Consider the following 18625-nt stretch of genomic DNA (forward strand, 5'->3'; position numbering starts at 1 on the left):
CGCCGTTGGAGACTGCTGCAGAGAGAGACCTGATAATCCCAGCACTTGGAGGCCCAAGGGAAAGCCTTCATTGAGTCTGTTTACTTGGTATGATGGTGTCACTGTGACACAACCTTGAAGAAACAGTTAGATTGTTGTTGTTTTTTCATGTAAAGCACATAGGAGCGTCTTAGCATTCCACGAATCCAAAGGAGTCCAGAATTTTTCTGGATTTGGCCAGAATAAACTGCCTGCTCACTCTGTTCCTCTCCTATAGAACCACGTGTAAAGCAGTTCTTTATTGAGCACTAGTGGTATACACTGAAGCACAGTGTATCATGGAGTGTTTTGATATAAACGTTACTGTATGCTTTTTGTATTATACAAATGCAACCAAAATTTTTTCAATATAACCAAATTTTAAACTGAAAAATCCACATACACACAAAACATAAATCCACGAATGCTATTCACGCAGTATTTTCTTTTATTCTAATCGGATGGGCGTCTTTCTAAATAAAATATTAGCGAAAATATTCTGAGTCCTTTCAAGTTATGTTACATGAAGCTTTCACTGTGTCCTTTTCGTTGTTCTTGTAAAGGAAGTAACAGCAGTTGGGGCTTGTTCACTGGATGGGCTCTCGCTGCCTTCCTTCATATCTGCTGTGTGTACAGAGATGACTGACTCACTGTCTGAAGAACAATAGGCTTTTATAGTGACCTCTGTCATCTGACACGGCAACATTCCCTTAGGCACTCGCTTGATTATTTTTTTTTTTAAGATAACTGAAGTTTATTTTTTAAATGTTTAAATGGTAATAGTCAAACTGGGTTTGCTTTGCCATACTAAATAGAATACAGCCAATATAATTTCAGTTTTTCTTGGTGGTTCAAGGGTTAGCGTTACAAATAGCAGGTGTACATTCTGCTAGAACGTAGTGATAGAGGTGTTCAAGCCTGGTTACCCCGATGCCAGCTGGCCTCAGATCACTGTGTTTTCTGGTCTTGAGATCTGGTTGTAGGTTATTCTTCTCCTTATAATCAACTCTCTCTTCTTTTCACTGGCAGCAAGCCTTCCTGTAGTAATACCCTCTCCCCCTAATCATTAATGCTGTTTGCTACTCATGCATTAATAACTTGGGGACAACCCCAAATAAAACAGATCTAGTTCTGTTCTGTTCTGTGGCCCTAAGGGGAACTCTGTTTTCCTGTGGAGTAATGAACCTGGGCTTTCTGCTGCTTAGGGGATTGCTTGTGAGTACAGGGTTATTTACTGAGCTCCTGGGTGATCTCTTTCTTGACATTTTTAACTTTTATGCGTAAAGTATTAGAGATATCCTAGAAATCTTGCAATGTGATAGTTAGAGACCTAGAGAAGGAATGGGTGACTCAGTCAGCAAGTGTGCGTTTAGAGCTGCAACTAGGAGGCAACTAAAAGTAAGCTTCCTGCATCTCAGTCCTATCCATTTTATGCAACATGTTTGCTTTGTACATGAAATGTTGCTGCGTTTTTCCTGGTGGCCATGACAAGACTATTTAGTTCACATTGTCCAGGACAAATGGCCACGGTAAAGTTTGATATGTGACCATGGAGTAATTTCTTCTCCCTGCAGAGAAAGGTAATGTACTTAATCATAAATGTGCCTATTTCAGGTAATGTTAAGAAGTTAACAGTTGTCTTCTCTCTGATGCAACGTACGATGCTCTTTTTGGGGCCATCTTTTCTAATCCATGAGTTAAAAACATAAAATGCTCATGGCCATTACAAAATTTTCTCCTCTCATGTCATCTGCCCGGACTTCTCTTAAGTTTCTTCTCACATTGCTTTGGGGAGAGAGTTCAGTGCTGTAATGTTTTGTTTTATTCCACTATTGAGAAACTTAAGCCTCAATCCAGTAAGCGTCAGTGTTTTGAACCACTTCTCTGTGTTTGGAGCTTCTCCTCTTGTTATGATTTCTGTGTCTTGGTTGCTGTCTGGTTTACTAATTAGTATTAATAATTCATCTTTTCCCAAAATGACTGATTTTTAGATCTACTTATTTTCCTCCAGTTTTGGACTGTGCTTCAGTTTGATAATTTTATGGAAAAACATGCTCAGATTGAATTAAGTTGTAACACTGAACTTTTAGCAGGGGAATTACTCAAAGCTCCTAAAGTAAATAACAGTATGTTTTGTTTTTATAGCAAAAACTCCCAAATTAGGCAAAGAATAACCCAAACCCAGACTTCCCTTTAGGTTTTCTATGATCCCATTAACCCAGATGATCCGAAATCCCATCTATTCTTTAACCTGACAGCAAAATATCTGACCTATTTTTCGCCCTTTGCACATATTTGTTAATGTCTGTGCTTCTGGAAGTGGGCACTGATAATCCAAAGTATGAAATTATTTTTAGCATTTGTTTACAATTTTGGAAGCTAAGTCACATCCAGTGATATCGGGAGTTAAGTTGGTTTGGGAAAAATCCTGATGTGTGGAAACTTTAAAAAGGCACACAGGAACCAGGTCTGAGGGTAAAGATTCTCAGCAGATACAGGAATAAGCTTTCTCTGGTTCTTTCCAGCAACTGTGAGAACTTCAAAATTGCCTTTGTCATCTAGAGGAAATCTTTTTTTTTGATAAATAAGAATGATCTGCATTAACTTTCACATCCATAGGCTTATGTATGATTCTGGTTATTATTGATAACTCCATAACAGGCATTGTCTTACTGGTACTCAGAAATTGCTCATCTAAAGTACTTTAAATGGTTGTAGACTCTTTAGTCTACATGCCATTTGTTTGATACCCTTCCTCCTCTGATTTTGAATAGTTGTTACTGGGCTACATTTTATCTTAGACTCTTGTATAAATTACTATATGAGAACTAGAAAAAGTCTGATACAGTCAAACTACGTACATCACAACAAATTGCCCTCACAGCTAAACATCGGTCAAGCTGGTGCGGTGACTGGCTTTCGTTTTCAAACTGTGCTCTAATTAATCTAAGTGATCTCTAATTACCAGTGTACCCTGATGTTCTGTGGTTTTTTAAAAAAATAGCTTTATTGAGATACAATTCACATACCATACAATTCTCCTATTTAAAGTGTATAGTTCAATGTTGGTATTTTACATTACTTTTGTAAATTATGATAAAACATATTTTAAAATTTGCCATTCAAGTGAATTTAATTGTACAATTCAGTGGCATTGATTACATTCACTGTTTTGTGCAGCCATCATCACTGTCTTGTTCTAAGACTTTTTCATCAACCCAAGCAGAAACTCTGTAACCATTAAGCGATACTTCCACATTTTTCCTTCCCTGGCCCCTGGTGGCCTCTTATCTACTTTCTGTCTCTATGCGTTTGCCTGTACAAATATTGGAATATTTGTCCTTTGGTTTCTGGCTTCTTAGCATGTTTTTTTTTTTTTTTTTTTTTTTTTTTTTTTTTTTTTTTTTGAGACAGAGTCTCACTCTGTTGCCCAGGCTAGAGTGAGTGCCGTGGCGTCAGCCTAGCTCACAGCAACCTCAAACTCCTGAGCTCGAGCGATCCTCCTGTCTCAGCCTCCCAAGTAGCTGGGACTACAGGCATGCACCACCATGCCCGGCTAATTTTTTCTATATATATTTTTAGCTGTCCATATAATTTCTTTCTATTTTTAGTAGAGATGGGGTCTCGCTCTTGCTCAGGCTGGTCTCAAACTCCTGAGCTCAAACGATCCGCCCACCTCGGCCTCCCAGAGTGCTAGGATTACAGGCGTGAGCCACCGCGCCCGGCCGCATGTTTTTGAAGTTCATCCATAGTGTGGCATTATCAGACTGTAATACCTTTTTATGGCTCAATACAATATCATTGTATGGATATATACATTTTGTTTATTCTTCTATTGATGGAAACCTGGTATGTGTATTGTTCCTACCTTTTGGTTATTGTGTATAATGCTGCCGTGAACGTTGACATAGGAGTGTTTAAGTCCTTGTTTTCAGTTCTTTTGGGTCCATACCTAGGAGTGGAATTTCTGGATCATAAAATAATTACATGTTTAGCTTTTGTTTAGTTTGTAATTCCCAAACCGTTTTCCATAGCGGTTGTACCATTTCCCACCAACAGTGGGAAAGTTACATAATTTACAAAAACAACGTAAAATACCAGCGGTTGTACATTCCCACCAACAGCGTATGAAGATTCCAATGTCTCCATATCCTCACCAATGCTTATTTCTTGTTTTTGTTAGGTGATTATGAAATGTCCGATTTCAAATCAAAACGTTTAGCTTATTATATTTCAAACAAGAAGCGGTACAGTTAATCAAAATATGCACCTGAACTATCAACGCAGTTTTGTCATCTTAGTGGTAGCTTGTTTATGCCAGTAGCAAAGAAGCCTGGAGAGCGAGTGGCGATGAAATCGCAAAAGGCATTTTCCACAGCTTGTTGAGAATTGAATATTTTTCCTTGCAAGAAGTGGTCCAAGGCCTGGAAGGAAGTGTGATCGTCAGTTGGTGCAAGGTCTGGTGACTACAGTGGATGACAGAGAGTTTCCAAGTCCAGCCTCCATGGTTTGAGCATCGTTGTTTGTGTGACACATTATCAAGTGTTGTCTTGTAAGAGGATTGGCCTGTCTCTATTGACCAGTCTCAGCTGCTTGATCACAAGTGTTCTCGTCCTTTCATCCAACTAGACGTCCGCTATAATCTGCCAACCAGGTTTCATGAAACTGTAGTAGATAATACTACTGTTGGACCACCCAACAAGACACCATTAGTTTATTTTATTTTATTTTTTTAATTTATCTATTGTAGACCTGGATCAGTATCAAACCATTAGCCTTTTTTAATGAATGTTCGGTTTGGGGCTGTGTTTCAGCACTTCATCTTTATCCAACCATTGTGGCAAACGCTTGTGATTGTCGAAAAGAACCCATTTTTCATCACACGTAACAATACGGTATAGAAGTGGTTTGCCTTTCTGTCGCAACAGCGAAGACAGGCAACCTTCGAGGTGATTTCTCTTCTGATGCTTGTTTAATTCACATGGTACCCATCTATCCAGCTTCGTTACCTTGCCGATTTGTTTCAAAGGGTCCAATATTGTTGGATTAGTAACATCAAACCTTGCTGCTAATTCACACGTAGGCTGACATGGTTTGGCTTCCACTGCAGCTCTCAGCCCATCATTATCCACTTTCGTCTCAGGTCACCCACATGGCTCGTTGTGAAGATTAGAATCACCAGAATGGGACTTGTCAAACCATCGATGTACTGTGCATTCGTTAGTCACATCCTTCCCAAATATGTCATTGATATTTTGAGCTGTGTGAGCTGCATTGGTTCCACAACAGAACTCATAATCACAAATAACACAAATTTTGACTTATCCCTAGTTTCTTAAGGAAATCGGACATTTCATACTTCATAACTTAATAGAATTACAACCATCCTAGTAGGTATGAAGTCATCATTGAGTTCTTGCTAAATGCTTATTGACTGATTGTAATAGATTTGAGTTCTTTTAGAGTCCTATGTGATTTAAAATATTTCTTTTAACAGGGATTAGTAACATTTCTTTTCTCTGGTGGCAGTTCTAATTAATGGAACTGTGTTACCCTTAAACAGTTTGTTTTACCTATTAATAAACAACAGAAGGGGGGAAAACTCAACCCTTGTGTGATTCATTTAATAAGACATGAAGGAAAGGTATTTTCTCAAGGTCTAAATAGATTTTGGAATAAAGAAAGAAAAAGTGGATTTGATTTGAAGAGGAAAAAGGTAGTTGTCGCTCAGACTTACAATGCAAAGGAGCCTACATAAATGGAAAGAGGCAGAGTGGGGTGTCTCAAGCCTGTAATCCTAGCATTCTAGGAGGCTGAGGCAGGATTGGGTCAGCTCAGGGAGTTAGAGGCCAGCTTGAGCAACAATGAGGCCCTGTCTCTGTACTAAAAAAAAAATTAGCCAGGCATGGTGGCACATGCCTGTAGTCCCAGCTACTTGGGAGGCTGAGGCAGGAGGATTGCTTTGAGCCCAGGAGTTTGAGGTTTCAGGGAGCTATGGTAACGCCCCTTCTGCACTCTACCCAGGTGACAGAGCAAGACTGTCTCAAAAAAAATAATCAATGAAAAAATTAAGAGGAACTGAAAATGTTGATGGTTTCAAATTATTTCTTGACTATTGAGAAATTTATTGATTTAATAGTATTTGTAGTCAAAAGAGAATATTGAGAAAAGTCTTTAATAATTTGTAAGAAAACATGTTTAAAAAGTACTTGATAGTGTCGTATGTTGAAAAAAAAAAACTGATATAATCAGGAAAACTTATTTATCTCTGTAAAATTCCTGGCATTCAAGTAAACACTACAGTTATTTATATCACACTGATTCCAGCTTTGTACATAGTTATATTAAATAACTTGAGCTTTCCAGCTACTAACTTTCTTAACAGTTGGGTGTAATTAATTTATTAGTCCTTACACCATGTTTCTCATGTGTGAAATGGGGGTATTATTCACTTTCCAAAGTTTTATTGGGCAGTCACCAAACAAGAATATTTGCAAATGCTCTGTACGTAAACCTTTACTGTGAATATACTTTCTTGGCCAAATGATGTTCCCATAAAGTACTGGTGCAAACTCTTGAGTACAGAGGGATACGAAGGCAATTGAGACAGGCACTGGCCGCACAAAGACATTTTGGCTTTGGTTAGACAGATGCCTGGATGATAGTTTCTGTTTCCTGTATGTCAGGTTTTCCTGATAGCTTGTGCAAGTTAAGACTTTTGATCTTAATATTTGTACAGCTTGTGAGTTACGTGAATTATTTCCACTAAACAAAACTTTTCACAAATAGAAGCATCTAGATGACCTATCTTGGCTCCGCCCCCCCCAACCCTCCACTAGGCACCATGTCAATGTGTTTCTTATCAGTTTTAAAATTTTCTCCCCACGTTTTTTTAGGCTGTTGCTCAAAGTTGTTGAAGAGGCTCAATTAGTAAGATCCCAGCTGGGACTTTTGGATGGGAAATACGCAGGGCTGCCAGATGAGATCATGATCCTGATCTCGTGTTTATCTGTTAAATCTGTTTATCATCGCTTGCTCTTGACTTGCAGAGATTTAAGGCAGCCATTGGGCGTCACTGGGTTGGGGACTTGGCTTATGTCAGTATAGAGCCACCATGATGGGAGGCTGCTGGGCCCTTCTCTCTTTTTCAACTATGTGCCTGGACTTGGGGGTTGACAAACAGCTTAATCCAGCTAGGCGCCACCACCCACCCCCGGAAGTTTGCAATAAGCTCACCATGGAAGACATACCACCAAAAGTGACTCATAACCCAAGTATGATTTTTCAAAAAGGCAAAGGCTCACTTTGGTGCTCTGCTCTCTTCATGATGGCCCTGCGGTTTTAGGTTATTAGAAAACCTTCCCAGGATGGTACAGCACATAAAATAAAACTTGTTCTGAAACAGCAAATCAGGATGCATTTTGCTTAGTTATGCAGAATTTGTTAGGCTGGTCCCAGTGCAGTGGTGTTTACAACTAACTGATCACGATCGATTACGAATTCCTTTGTTTCTTCTCCACTCCCACTGCTTCACTTGACTTAGCCAAAAAAAAAAAAAAAAATTTTTGTTAAATTTCCAATTAGTATTTGCCTGAAGAAAAGTGAGATACTTGAATTAACTATTAATATTGGTTTACATAGGAAGCTGGAAAATCCAACACTAGTAGAAGAAATCGTAAGGAAGTTTGAAGAATGAAAAGTAGCCAGAAATGTTAGCCAGAAATCCTTTCCCTGGGGAGACAGGAAGAACCACAGGTTCCTACACACAAACCAGTATATGTTCCAATGACCAGGATATTTGGAAATCTCAAATTTGCCTAGCTCTACTCTAGATAAAACTGTTAATCAGATAATTACAGGGCTAAGTGAGACTGCTCTCAGAATTTTCATGGTGGCCTCTTTTGAGGATCTATTTATTTAAATTTCTATCATTTTTTAAATGATCTCATTTGATCTTGTCCTTGTTCATGGTTCCTCAGGTATTCCAGAAAATGCTGAGAATCAAATTTGCCACTGTTGTAAATATAAGTAGAAAACATAGTTAGTGTTCATGGAACATGAAGTACAAAGAGTGAGTTATTTACCGACTAGGACCTGTTTTGCCGCTAAGATGCTAAGCCAGTTTTGGAACCAAAAAGTCCTCCCGCGTTACTGATGGTTCTGCAGAGCAGCATATTTTGGCACCTTAAAAATCACTGTCCTTGTTGTTGCCTTTTACTTTTTAGTGAATGATCGCACCATCACAATGACTAAAAGCTTCAGAGCTCTCTTTCACACACCGGCTTAATGTTTATGATAATCTATAAGGATTTGAACTTTAGGTACACAAAGCTGAAACCCGTAGTCTTGCTCTGTATTTGGAATGCATTAGAACATCTTAAAACCTTAAGGAGTAGGATAAAATTTAACCTCCTCAAAGTGATATGGGGATGTTTTGATGCGACATATCATTTTTTATGAGACAGGCTAGAGTGCAGTGGTGTCCTCACAGCTCACTGCAACGTCAAATTTCTGGGCCCAAGCGATCCTCCTGTCCCAGCCTCACCTGTAATTGGGACTACAGGCACATGTCACCATGGCTGTCTTCATTATTCTATTTTTAGTAGAGACAGGGTCTTGCTCTTGCTCAGGCTGGTCTCAAACTCCTGAGCTCAAGCGATCCTTCTGCCTCAGCCTCTCAGAGTGCTGGGATTACAGGCGAGAGCTGCTGAGCTTGGCAAATTGTGCCTGTCTCTTTCTCCATTTCAAATTCCGGTTGAATCTGTATTTCAAACAAAGACCCCCATATCCATTCATTATAATCTGTTTAAGCGAACAGCCAGTGAGATCCCTGACTTCGGGTTTATTGTATGGACAAGCCTTTCTGCAGAAAGGGAGACATTCTGCCTCAGCCACGTCGGGTCACCAGTAGGTGGTCTTGTCAGGGATGCATTAGAGCGGAGGAAGAGCGCTGATTTAACGTCCCTCGGAGGTGAGATGGGTTTCGCTCCACTTTGTTTTGGCTTTCTGTGCAGCACAGGAAGTACTTTACAGTGAACTTCCGAAGTTTGGACTTGACTGTTTACATTCTTTTCAACTAACTTGTGCCTAAGCTCCAAATTCTTGGTTGGAAGGAGCTTGCAAGCCATTTGATGGCCGGCATTAGAGGTTTTCAAAAAATGGGTTTAAGGAGAAATTTTGCCCTCTTTTTTTTTTTTTTTTTTTTTTTTAATTAGTTTATTTATGTGTGTGGTTTTTTTAGTTTAGCTTTGTTTTGTTTTTGAGTCAGCCTTGCTCTATGGCCCCGGGTAGAGTACAGTGGCGTCATCATAGCTCACAGCAACCTTAAACTCCTCGATTCAAGTGATCCTCCTGCCTCAGCCTCCTAAATAGTTGGGATTACAGGCATGTACCACGATGCCCGACTAATTTTTCTATTTTTGGTAGAGTCGGGGTCTCACTGTTGCTGAGGTTGGTCTCGAGCTCCTGAACTCAAGCAGTCCTCCTGCCTAGGCCTCTTGGCGTGCTAGGATTGTAGGCATGAGTCACCGCATCTGGCCAACCCTCTTTCCTTAGGTCTGCATTTTTACTGAATTCATCAAAGATTCTCACCCCACCCACCATGGATTAATTTATCTGTAGTAGTGTTAGTAAATTATGACTCATAAATAATTTATTGGTATACATGGTATTCCTTTTTATCCTCAGTAGTGGATATAAAGCTATTGACTTACAAAAATATTTTTTATTTTTAAACTACAGTTTTTTCTTTCTAAAGAATTTTCGTTGTCTGGTTGTGCACCTTGCAAATCAATAACTAGATCGAGACTGTGATATCTGTATGGGGAAAGAAGAAAATCAGTAACTAGAATGTACGTGTTTTCTCCTTCCTCTTGGTATTTAACTTCATTAACATTACCTAAACTTGGTTGTGCATGCCCAGGGAGAGTCTTTGCTGGACCTTACTGGGTTTAGGGGGTTCATGGCTAAAAAACTGGAGAGCAGAAACAGGGTTATAAAAATATACTCCGAGGCCTGTTGTGGTCTCTGTCTGATCTTTAAATGGAAGTCTTTTCAAATGGTTTTGGAAAGTTCAGGCAACTGTCTTTTTTCAGGCGTAGAGTTTGTTTATGTCAGCCCTGTTTTTCTCTCCTCCCTCCACCTCCTTTTTTCTTCTCCACCAGCCACTAATAAAAGCTCAAAGTAAACTTTGCAGAATGATCCTTAAAGCATGTACAGAAAGTTAAGACGGGTCCTCAGATGACCTAACAAGCACTTAAGGTGAAGCTAAAAGAAGAGCATGTTCAGTGCATTCTCTTCGCCTGCCTACCCCACAAGTAGGGCTTATTCTCCATATGCTTTTCTACATAAACACAGACACACTCGGTTTTTGTAATTCTGAGACTCTTTATATTACAGAGTGTTAATCATCCAACATTTGTTGTGAGTTCGTGTCCACTGTCTTATTTTGCCTGGTATGTGCGTAATACGTGTTGGATACAAAAGCAGGTTTATCTTCTTTTCAATAATTAGAAGATTCGTGTGTGATGATGTATAATTATTCTTTTCTTTAAAAAACTCAAAATATCCTTGGAACCCTAGTCTTGATACCAGTAACCCTTTTAACTTAAAAAAAAAAAAAAAAAAAAAAGAAAAGAAAAACCTTTTATTTTTAAAGGACCATGTGGTCATCTACTAATAGGATATGAAATTAGTAACTGTCCAAAAACTCATTCCTTCTCAATTTAATCATGGGTTTTATACTTAAGCGGGGCATATATGTGGCCTTTATGAATAAAAGTGGTGCTCTCATTTTGCTATCACTAGGAAAAGAGATTTCTGCTATTGTTGTTATTGATAATGGATTTGCCTGTAAACACCTTTGCTGTTTCATCTGATACACACTGTGTCACCAAAAGGTTATATTTTCTGGACTGGCCTGGTTTCGTAATGTAGACTGTGAATGGGGTTGTGATTTCTTTTGTTTGTTAGTTTTATTGTTTTCTTTTCTTTTTTTTCCTTGGTGCCAAACTCACTGATTCAAGCCCATGATCTGAGCTTTACAGAGATGAACCACGTAACCTAGAAGTCATTTACATGGTCACATTGACAGAGTATGGTTTCTAGCCTACCTTTGTTTAGGCTATCACTGATCTTGGAATTTTTTTTCCTAACCCCTAGACTACCAGGGATAATCTCTGAAATTTTTGAGGTGACACCATAAAGCTTTGGTGAAGTACGATGGCGTGCTTGGTTGAGACAGATCCTCTTTGCTGATGTCCCAAATAGGTGAAGGTGGTCATAAACTTTCTCAGCTTTCCCTGGTGTCCAGTAGAGTGACAGACATCAGCCTGGAATGTCTCAGGCTGACATCAAGCAGATGCGGACCATTAAAAGTTTGTTTGTAGGTTTGCCCTAAATCACAAGATCCTCCCAAGAGTCGAAAACTTAACTAAATTGAAAACTACTGCCTAAGAGCTACTTCCTTTGAAGCTTTCATGTTGAGTACTATATTAGCAGGGGTAAAAGCATTCGTGCAAAGGGGAAAGGACAGGATGCTTGTGGCTGTATTCATTGTCCTAAAATGAGCCCCCCAAGAGGAGGAGTGAGGGCTGTACCATGAAAGGGCCCTGCTGCGGCACCAGCCACATTTAGTATTGGTGCGTTAAGGATTCTGAGAGATGCCTTTGTCCCTACCAAAGCAGTTGACCCCTTTTTTTCAGTGTAAAAAATGTTAACGTCAGGATTCCTGAGTAAAAGAGTACCATCTGCACTCTGGCCTATGTTTCTTCCCATGTAATATTATCTATTTCAAAGTGTCACTGTAAAATACTGCTTTAATGGGTAGCTGACCATGTCTGGCTTGGAGACAACCCCTTCCTATCACTGTCAGGGCCCAAGGCCTTTCAATCATCCTTTTCAGGGCAGTCTGAGAACATAGTAGCAAAAGTTCAAACAATTATGCCCTCTCAACCCTTTGGAAAATAAACTCTGCTTGACTCTGATTCTGTTGACATGTTAAAGATTGAGTTTATAGCTTCTTCAAAGGCCCTGTCATGACTTTATAGTTACCCTATACAAAGCAGATTCTCCTAGGGCATGGTTATGTACACAGGGGTGGCTGGCTAACACAAAAAAGCAAGTGTATGTTAGTGGGAAGAGAAATTAATTTAGCTGGGGTGGATGGTCAAGGCAGATGGAGATCCAGATGTCTGTCTGCCTAGTTCTCCTGCACGTTATCTGCAGGTACCAGCAAGGCCCCTAAGAGCTACCCAGACTGTGTGAATGGGCAGAAATGGGGCAAGAGGAGCAGGACACACACATCAGCTCCCTGGGGGGGAAATGAAAACAGATGGTGGAAAAGAAAAATTCTCTGAAACTGCACAGGATCCGATTGGACGGCAGCTTGGATATCCTGCCGCCGCCTCCCAGTTGGGGGAATCTCAGAGCTGAGTATGACTCTCATCCTTTCACAAGCTGTTAGCAGCACCTCTCCAAAAGGCCAAAGGAGGAGAAACCCCATCAGTCCATGTTTGGAAGAGCAGCCCCATAGCTGCTAAGCACTGCGCCCCAGGGGTTAGTGGTTGTCACATACCTGGGCAGTAATCTAACCATTTATAAAAACTCGTTTAATCTTTACAGTCAGCCCTGCAATATATGGACTGTTATCATTCCGATTTTATAGCTGAGGAAACTGAGGCACAGAAAGGGCAAACAACATATCCAGGGTCAACAGTGGAGTGGAGTCTAGGCAGTCAGGCTCCAGAGTCCACACACACCATTTAAGCCTCGTACTTGTTGAGAAGGTTCCTCAAAAATCACTGTGACGTTGAGTTAGGATGTCTCTTTCATAATTGTCACTATAATTAACTTCAGCTGATTGTACTCCTAGAGCACTAGTTTCCTTGCTACGTCTGCAAATAAATGGAAGAGGATTGATCACCCAAGACCGTCTTCTCCTAGGTGCTTTTCTAGTCTTTCTGAGTTCAGGAAGCAGAAATGAGGGTTTCCCCATTTTGTTATTGAGGCAGATGTTACATCATTACCCTTAATTTGTAGGTTTTACTGTGGGAGTTTGGCTTGGTGTTGGAAGGGTGTGAGTTACAGTCCATCCACAGGAATGAAAGTGAAACCAAGGATACATTGTATTTTAGGAAGTGGCCTAGTCAGTGGGAAATATTATTAAAATCCTTTTATTCCAAGGCCTAGGATGGTTAATGAGGGATCAGATTAGGCTTGTAGTCATTGGTTGATCACGGCCAAGATCATTCTGTTACAACACTTAGCTTGTTATAGATTCTGTCTGAGCGGAAATTACATAGTCTTGAAATCAAGGATGAACCTGTGAAAACATTCTAAACTTAGACGTCACTAAAACCTTCAAAGCAGAATAAGATTTTATTGTGTTTTATGGAATGTCAGGTTTAGAAATAAAATTATTATTTTTTTCATTAAAGAGGTTAAAAACAAGAAAAAGGGGTTACAGGATAGCTAGTAAACTAATGCTTCCTGGAAGACTGTTAAGTTAGGCAGTGGAGGAGGGGCAAGGAATTGTGCCTGGACTCATTGGCTAGTGTTAGGCAGAATGGCTCTGTGGCCTCATAAAACAGCCTTGGAGAGGGGTCTTTTTCTTGAAATGTGTTATAGCTATTTTACCAGTGGGAAAGGAACATGTGCTTTCAAATAATTCTGATTTAAATAGGACAATGAGTATTGACTGCCACACTAGAAAAGAAACTTAGTTTCCTTGGGGCCCCGGTGTTGTATTACAAAAATAGAATGAAAACTTCGAAAATAAAACGATCCTTTCTTATTTAATGACAAAGGGGTGATTTTTTTATCGTTTCCTGTGCGTGAGTTACATGCAACTTGAAAAATAGTTCTCACTGCTCCCAAGGTGAAGAGATGTGAGTTGTGTGTGCTTCACAAGGCCCAGAACTCGAAAGTAGCATCAGTGAGTTAGATACGACTCACGTGGCAGTCAGTGTGTTACATCGGACTGTCCTAAGGTAAGGCGGGGGCAAGCCCTTGGAGGTGGTTGGATTAAAAAAAAGAACAAGGCGTAATTGGTCTGATGCGGTTTCTCAATGGGCAGCGACCCAGCAGCTCGGGCTGTCGTATTAACAGTGCTGGTGTTTCTGCGAGCAATGCCCTTATTTAGGAAAAGTATGAAATACCGTTTACATCTGATGGATTCTTTCCCTCACTTGTTCATTCTCCGTTGGAATCCACGTCTACCTAAGTTTCAGCACAATGGAAACTAAACAACCACCTCTATTATTATCCGAAAACAATGTGGTCTTTGTAAGATAAAGAACCTCACGTAACTGTAATGTCCTCCTACGTGAACACCCAGTCAAGAATCAGAATTGAATTTTGATATGGATTCTACCAAGAGTTTACTGGGAATTTAGACAGATTAATTGATTTTTCTGGATCTTAATTTTTTCATCTGTTGGGGAAGCTAGTGCCATTTTGGATGAGACAGTTTCTATATTGTATGGACTGTCCTGTTCCTTGTAGGACTTACCCATAGTGACTAATGCCAGTAGGGTCCTCTGTCATATAACAGCCTCAAAACATCCTCACACGTTTCCAGATACCCATAAGGAGTGTAGGGGCAAGGGGCAGTGGAGGGTACATGGTTCAGAACTATTACATCAGTTCAGTACTAAAATTCTGTGAATTTCATGCTTTATGTAGCTAACGCTCTACTGCTCAGCATCAGAGAACCTGACCCAGTTCTACTGGCTTCCCACTCTTGAGATTTTTTTAGTCACAGATAGTTGTGTTTTTTAAGAATGTTTGGGCATTACAAGTTTTCTCTTACGACACATGATATGTTAATAAGTGGTAGAAAATGTCTATTCATTGATTTTTAACTTACCTACACACTGCTGGCCCTGAATGTGTCCCATGCACTTCACCGTCATAGGTTCCCCAGATGCGGGTTTGTGTTTGGCCTGTCACTGACTCATGTAAGGCGCCACCTGAATGTAAAAATTGTTTTCACAGACTCCCGGGGACGCTTTTTGCATACACTTTGCCTCGAGTCTGTTTCTAATCTGTTTTATGATGCTTGTAGAAGGGAAAGCTGACGATACTCAAAACTGTAAATACATTTCGGTCCCTGCGAGAGCTCAGAATATCTCTAAAGCATGTATTTACCTCCTAGTTTCTGATAGAAATGACATGTCTATCAATAATTTTCAGAAAACAGTTTATATTTCTAACTTGTGTTTTTAACCCCTAAAAGGTAAAAAAAGTCAGTTCTTTGGACTTCATTTCCCTTTATACTGTGGAAAGATTTGTGGTCCCTAGGAGATACTTCCTTTCCACGTGACCAAAATGCTCTTTGAAAACAGTAGAAGGCTTTTATTCTTAGCCCTCTTTACAAAGTGTCTTAAAATACAACAGCAGAGAGAAATGCAAATCAAAACCACAATGAGATATCACTTCACACCTACTAGGGTGGCTGAAATAAAAAGGATAGGCAATAACTAGTGTCAGGCAAGTGTAGAAAAAACTGGGACGCATACATTGGTAGAGGATTGAAACAGTACAGCTGCTTTAGAAAAGTTTGGCAGTTCTTCAAAGAAGTTAACACAGTTAACTGCAGTTGCACTCCTGAGAATCGAAAACATATGTTCCCATAAAAACTTGTACACAAGTTTCATGGCAGCCAAAATTTGAAACAACCCCAATGCCCATCAGCTGATGAAAGGGTAAATGAAATGTGGTATATCCATCCAATGGAATATTATTCAGCAGTGAAAACAATGAAGTTCTGCATTCTTCAACACGGATGATCTCTGAAAACATTATTCTAGGTAAAAGAAGCCAGTCACAGATGATACCTGTGATGCCATTTATATGAAATATCCAGAATACATAAGCAAATAGACTGCAGGTAGTTTAATGGCTGGGTTATGGGGGTTGGAGGAGGAGAAGGAGAAATAGGGAGTTTATCTATAATAGCATATGATCCAGCAGTGTCTTAAAAAACATTTAATTTCCACTTAAATATTAAATAGGCTAAATAGAAATTTAAGTTACAAATAAAACAGACTTCAGTGTTTGGCCACTTAGCAAGAAAGGACTCAGATACAGTAGAACCATGAAGCGCCTTCCAACCTCCGAATATCTTGCCCATATCTTGCCCACATGCTGTTATGACTGGAAATCTTTTGAGTACAACATGTGCAAACATAGGTAATAGGAATCAGTCTATCAACTTATTTATTGCCTTGTTCTAGGCAACTGTAAGGAAAGGAACTGCTCTTAGAACACTAAGTTTATCATGGAAGAAGGCATAGATGTTGCTGAGAAATCCAAATGGTTATTTACTAAGGCCCAGCCAAGCCATGATCTCAGTGAATTTGAATATAAATCCCTTACAGAACCCCCACACCGTCAGCTGAGTATGCGTGACATTCTCTTCTGTTACTCCTGAGAATTGAGTTAGTTCCTTCCCCTTGGATACTGTTTCAGGGACTGTTTACAGTAATCAGCAATGTTGGTTCACTCCTTTGTGTAATGCTTGGTAATTCTTGAACATTTGAAAGGAAATCATTTTACTACCCCATCCCCCAATCCCACTATAAGGTCTGATGTCGTAGGCCTCATAAGAAAGACTTAAAAAGTTATCAAAATTCAGCCTCAGTTACTCAGAAAGGCCAGCAGTGGTTACCAGGTCGATCAACTACCGCCTGTGGAAGCCTCAAACATTAAAGGATCTAACAAGTTCAGGAAGCAGCCCTGGATATTTACCGGGGTCTGTGCCTGGGAAAACCTGAAGAGGCGTATGGGTGCCCCAACCCTCAGAGGATCTGGATTTTACAACCAGAATCCAAGATAAGGAGGGTGGTGTGTGGAGGAAGGGGAGATAAAACAAGATCAAGTACTGAGATTAATCAGATTACAAGGTCGGAGAGGGATTAGTGGATAGTGGCGAGTTTGACCTTGGCTTGAGAGTTTCATTGACCTCCTCATAACCTCAAAGGTTAAAAGATTGGTAAGGCCAGGGAAGAACTGAGCAGATGATCACAAAAGAAAAATGGATTTTCATCCATTCGGATCTTACTGTACTGTTTATAGTTACGGTGAAAAATTAATTTCATTCTGTATTAGAATGAGTTGTCGGAACCCTATAACGTAAGCAGAGGGCGTTTATTTGTCCTTAGGTATCGACACCTGATTAGGCTGGAGTTCTGGACCCCCACATTCCTTTCAGCGGAAGCGGGTTTTCATTTGGAGTTAGAGGTGGAGAAAGGAGCAGTAGAAAGCTTATTATAGAATCAATGGGGAAAGTCTTTTCAACTTATTAGGTTGAATCTTATGATATTGCTGCTACCTTACTATTTTTTATTCTACTGGGGAAAAAAAAGGCAGTTTCATCTAGTTCAATACACGTGTCTCAGATCCACTGGACGCTAGATCAGGAAAGGCTGTGTTAAACGGAAGGAGATTCCGATAGGAAATGATTAAAGAAGTCAGTGGCTGTGGCTGTCTCCCCGGGGAGAGCAGGTCCCACTGACGGTGGGATGAGCGCTGGGGTGCTGTGCTTCTCGTAGTTTGCTATGGTTTGCCATAATGCAATAGTGTTCTTAAAATTTTGAATTTGCCCATATTGGGGGACCTTGCAAAGGCTTTCTGTGCCCAGGATTCACTAGGAAAAGCCAGGCATCGAGTGTAACTCAGCCTCGAGAATGTCCCCTTCCCATGGCCCTGGCTGTAAACATACGGCTGTAAACATACATGACTCTTACAGCAGTATTTATTATATCAATTTTAGCTCAAATTATCTTTTAACTTTATTTTAAAATTTCAACATACTTCATTTAAAAAATACAATAAGTGACATTAAAAGCTTTGGAGGCCGGGCGCGGTGGCTCACGCCTGTAAGCCTAGCAATCTGGGAGGCTGAGGCCGGAGGATCGTTTGAGCTCAGGAGTTCGAGACCAGCCTGAGCAAGAGCGAGACCCCCGTCTCTACTAAAAATAGAAAGACATTATATAGACAACTAAAAATATATATAGAAAAAAATTAGCCGGGCATGGTGGCGCATGCCTGTAGTCCCAGCTACTCAAGAGGCTGAGGCAGGAGGATCGCTTGAGCCCAGGAGTTCGAGGTTGCTGTGAGCTAGGCTGATGCCATGGCACTCTAGCCTGGGCAACAGAGTTGAAACTCTGTCTCAAAAAACAAAACAACCAAAAAAAAAAAAGCAACTTTGGGTTACTGAGAAGCCTCTTTGATAGAGGTTTGGTATGTCCTGAAGTCACAGTAGGTGGGGGGGGAGTTGAAATCCTGGGTCCTCAGCTTTGTAGTCAGTATTCACAACACTTCTTTGTAAATGGGTAAACAGAAAGATCAATTATTTTTTCCCAGAACCTATGGAGAAGAACTTTAACTTTTAAAGTGGTAAAACAGTTTTCCTTGCACAAGGGTAGGGAGAGATTCCAAATTGAATACAAAGAAACGGAAGAATCTGACTGTATTTCAAATGAATCACACAACCACACCGAAGGTGGGAGGAATGGGGAAAGATAACCCAATTAATTATTATTATTATTTTTTTTTTTTTGAGACAGAGTCTCACTCTGTTGCCCGGGCTAGAGTGAGTGCCGTG

At 40.1% G+C, this 18625-nt stretch overlaps 1 protein-coding gene across 6 annotated transcripts in view; it reads left to right on the forward strand.

The window, feature by feature from the left end:
- Positions 1-18625, forward strand: part of RBPMS (RNA binding protein, mRNA processing factor) — a 165868-nt gene that overhangs the window by 80232 nt on the left and 67011 nt on the right. The window lies entirely within an intron of this gene.

This window comes from Eulemur rufifrons, chromosome 12, assembly GCF_041146395.1.
Source record: "Eulemur rufifrons isolate Redbay chromosome 12, OSU_ERuf_1, whole genome shotgun sequence".
In the NCBI taxonomy this organism is placed as follows: Eukaryota; Metazoa; Chordata; class Mammalia; order Primates; family Lemuridae; genus Eulemur; species Eulemur rufifrons.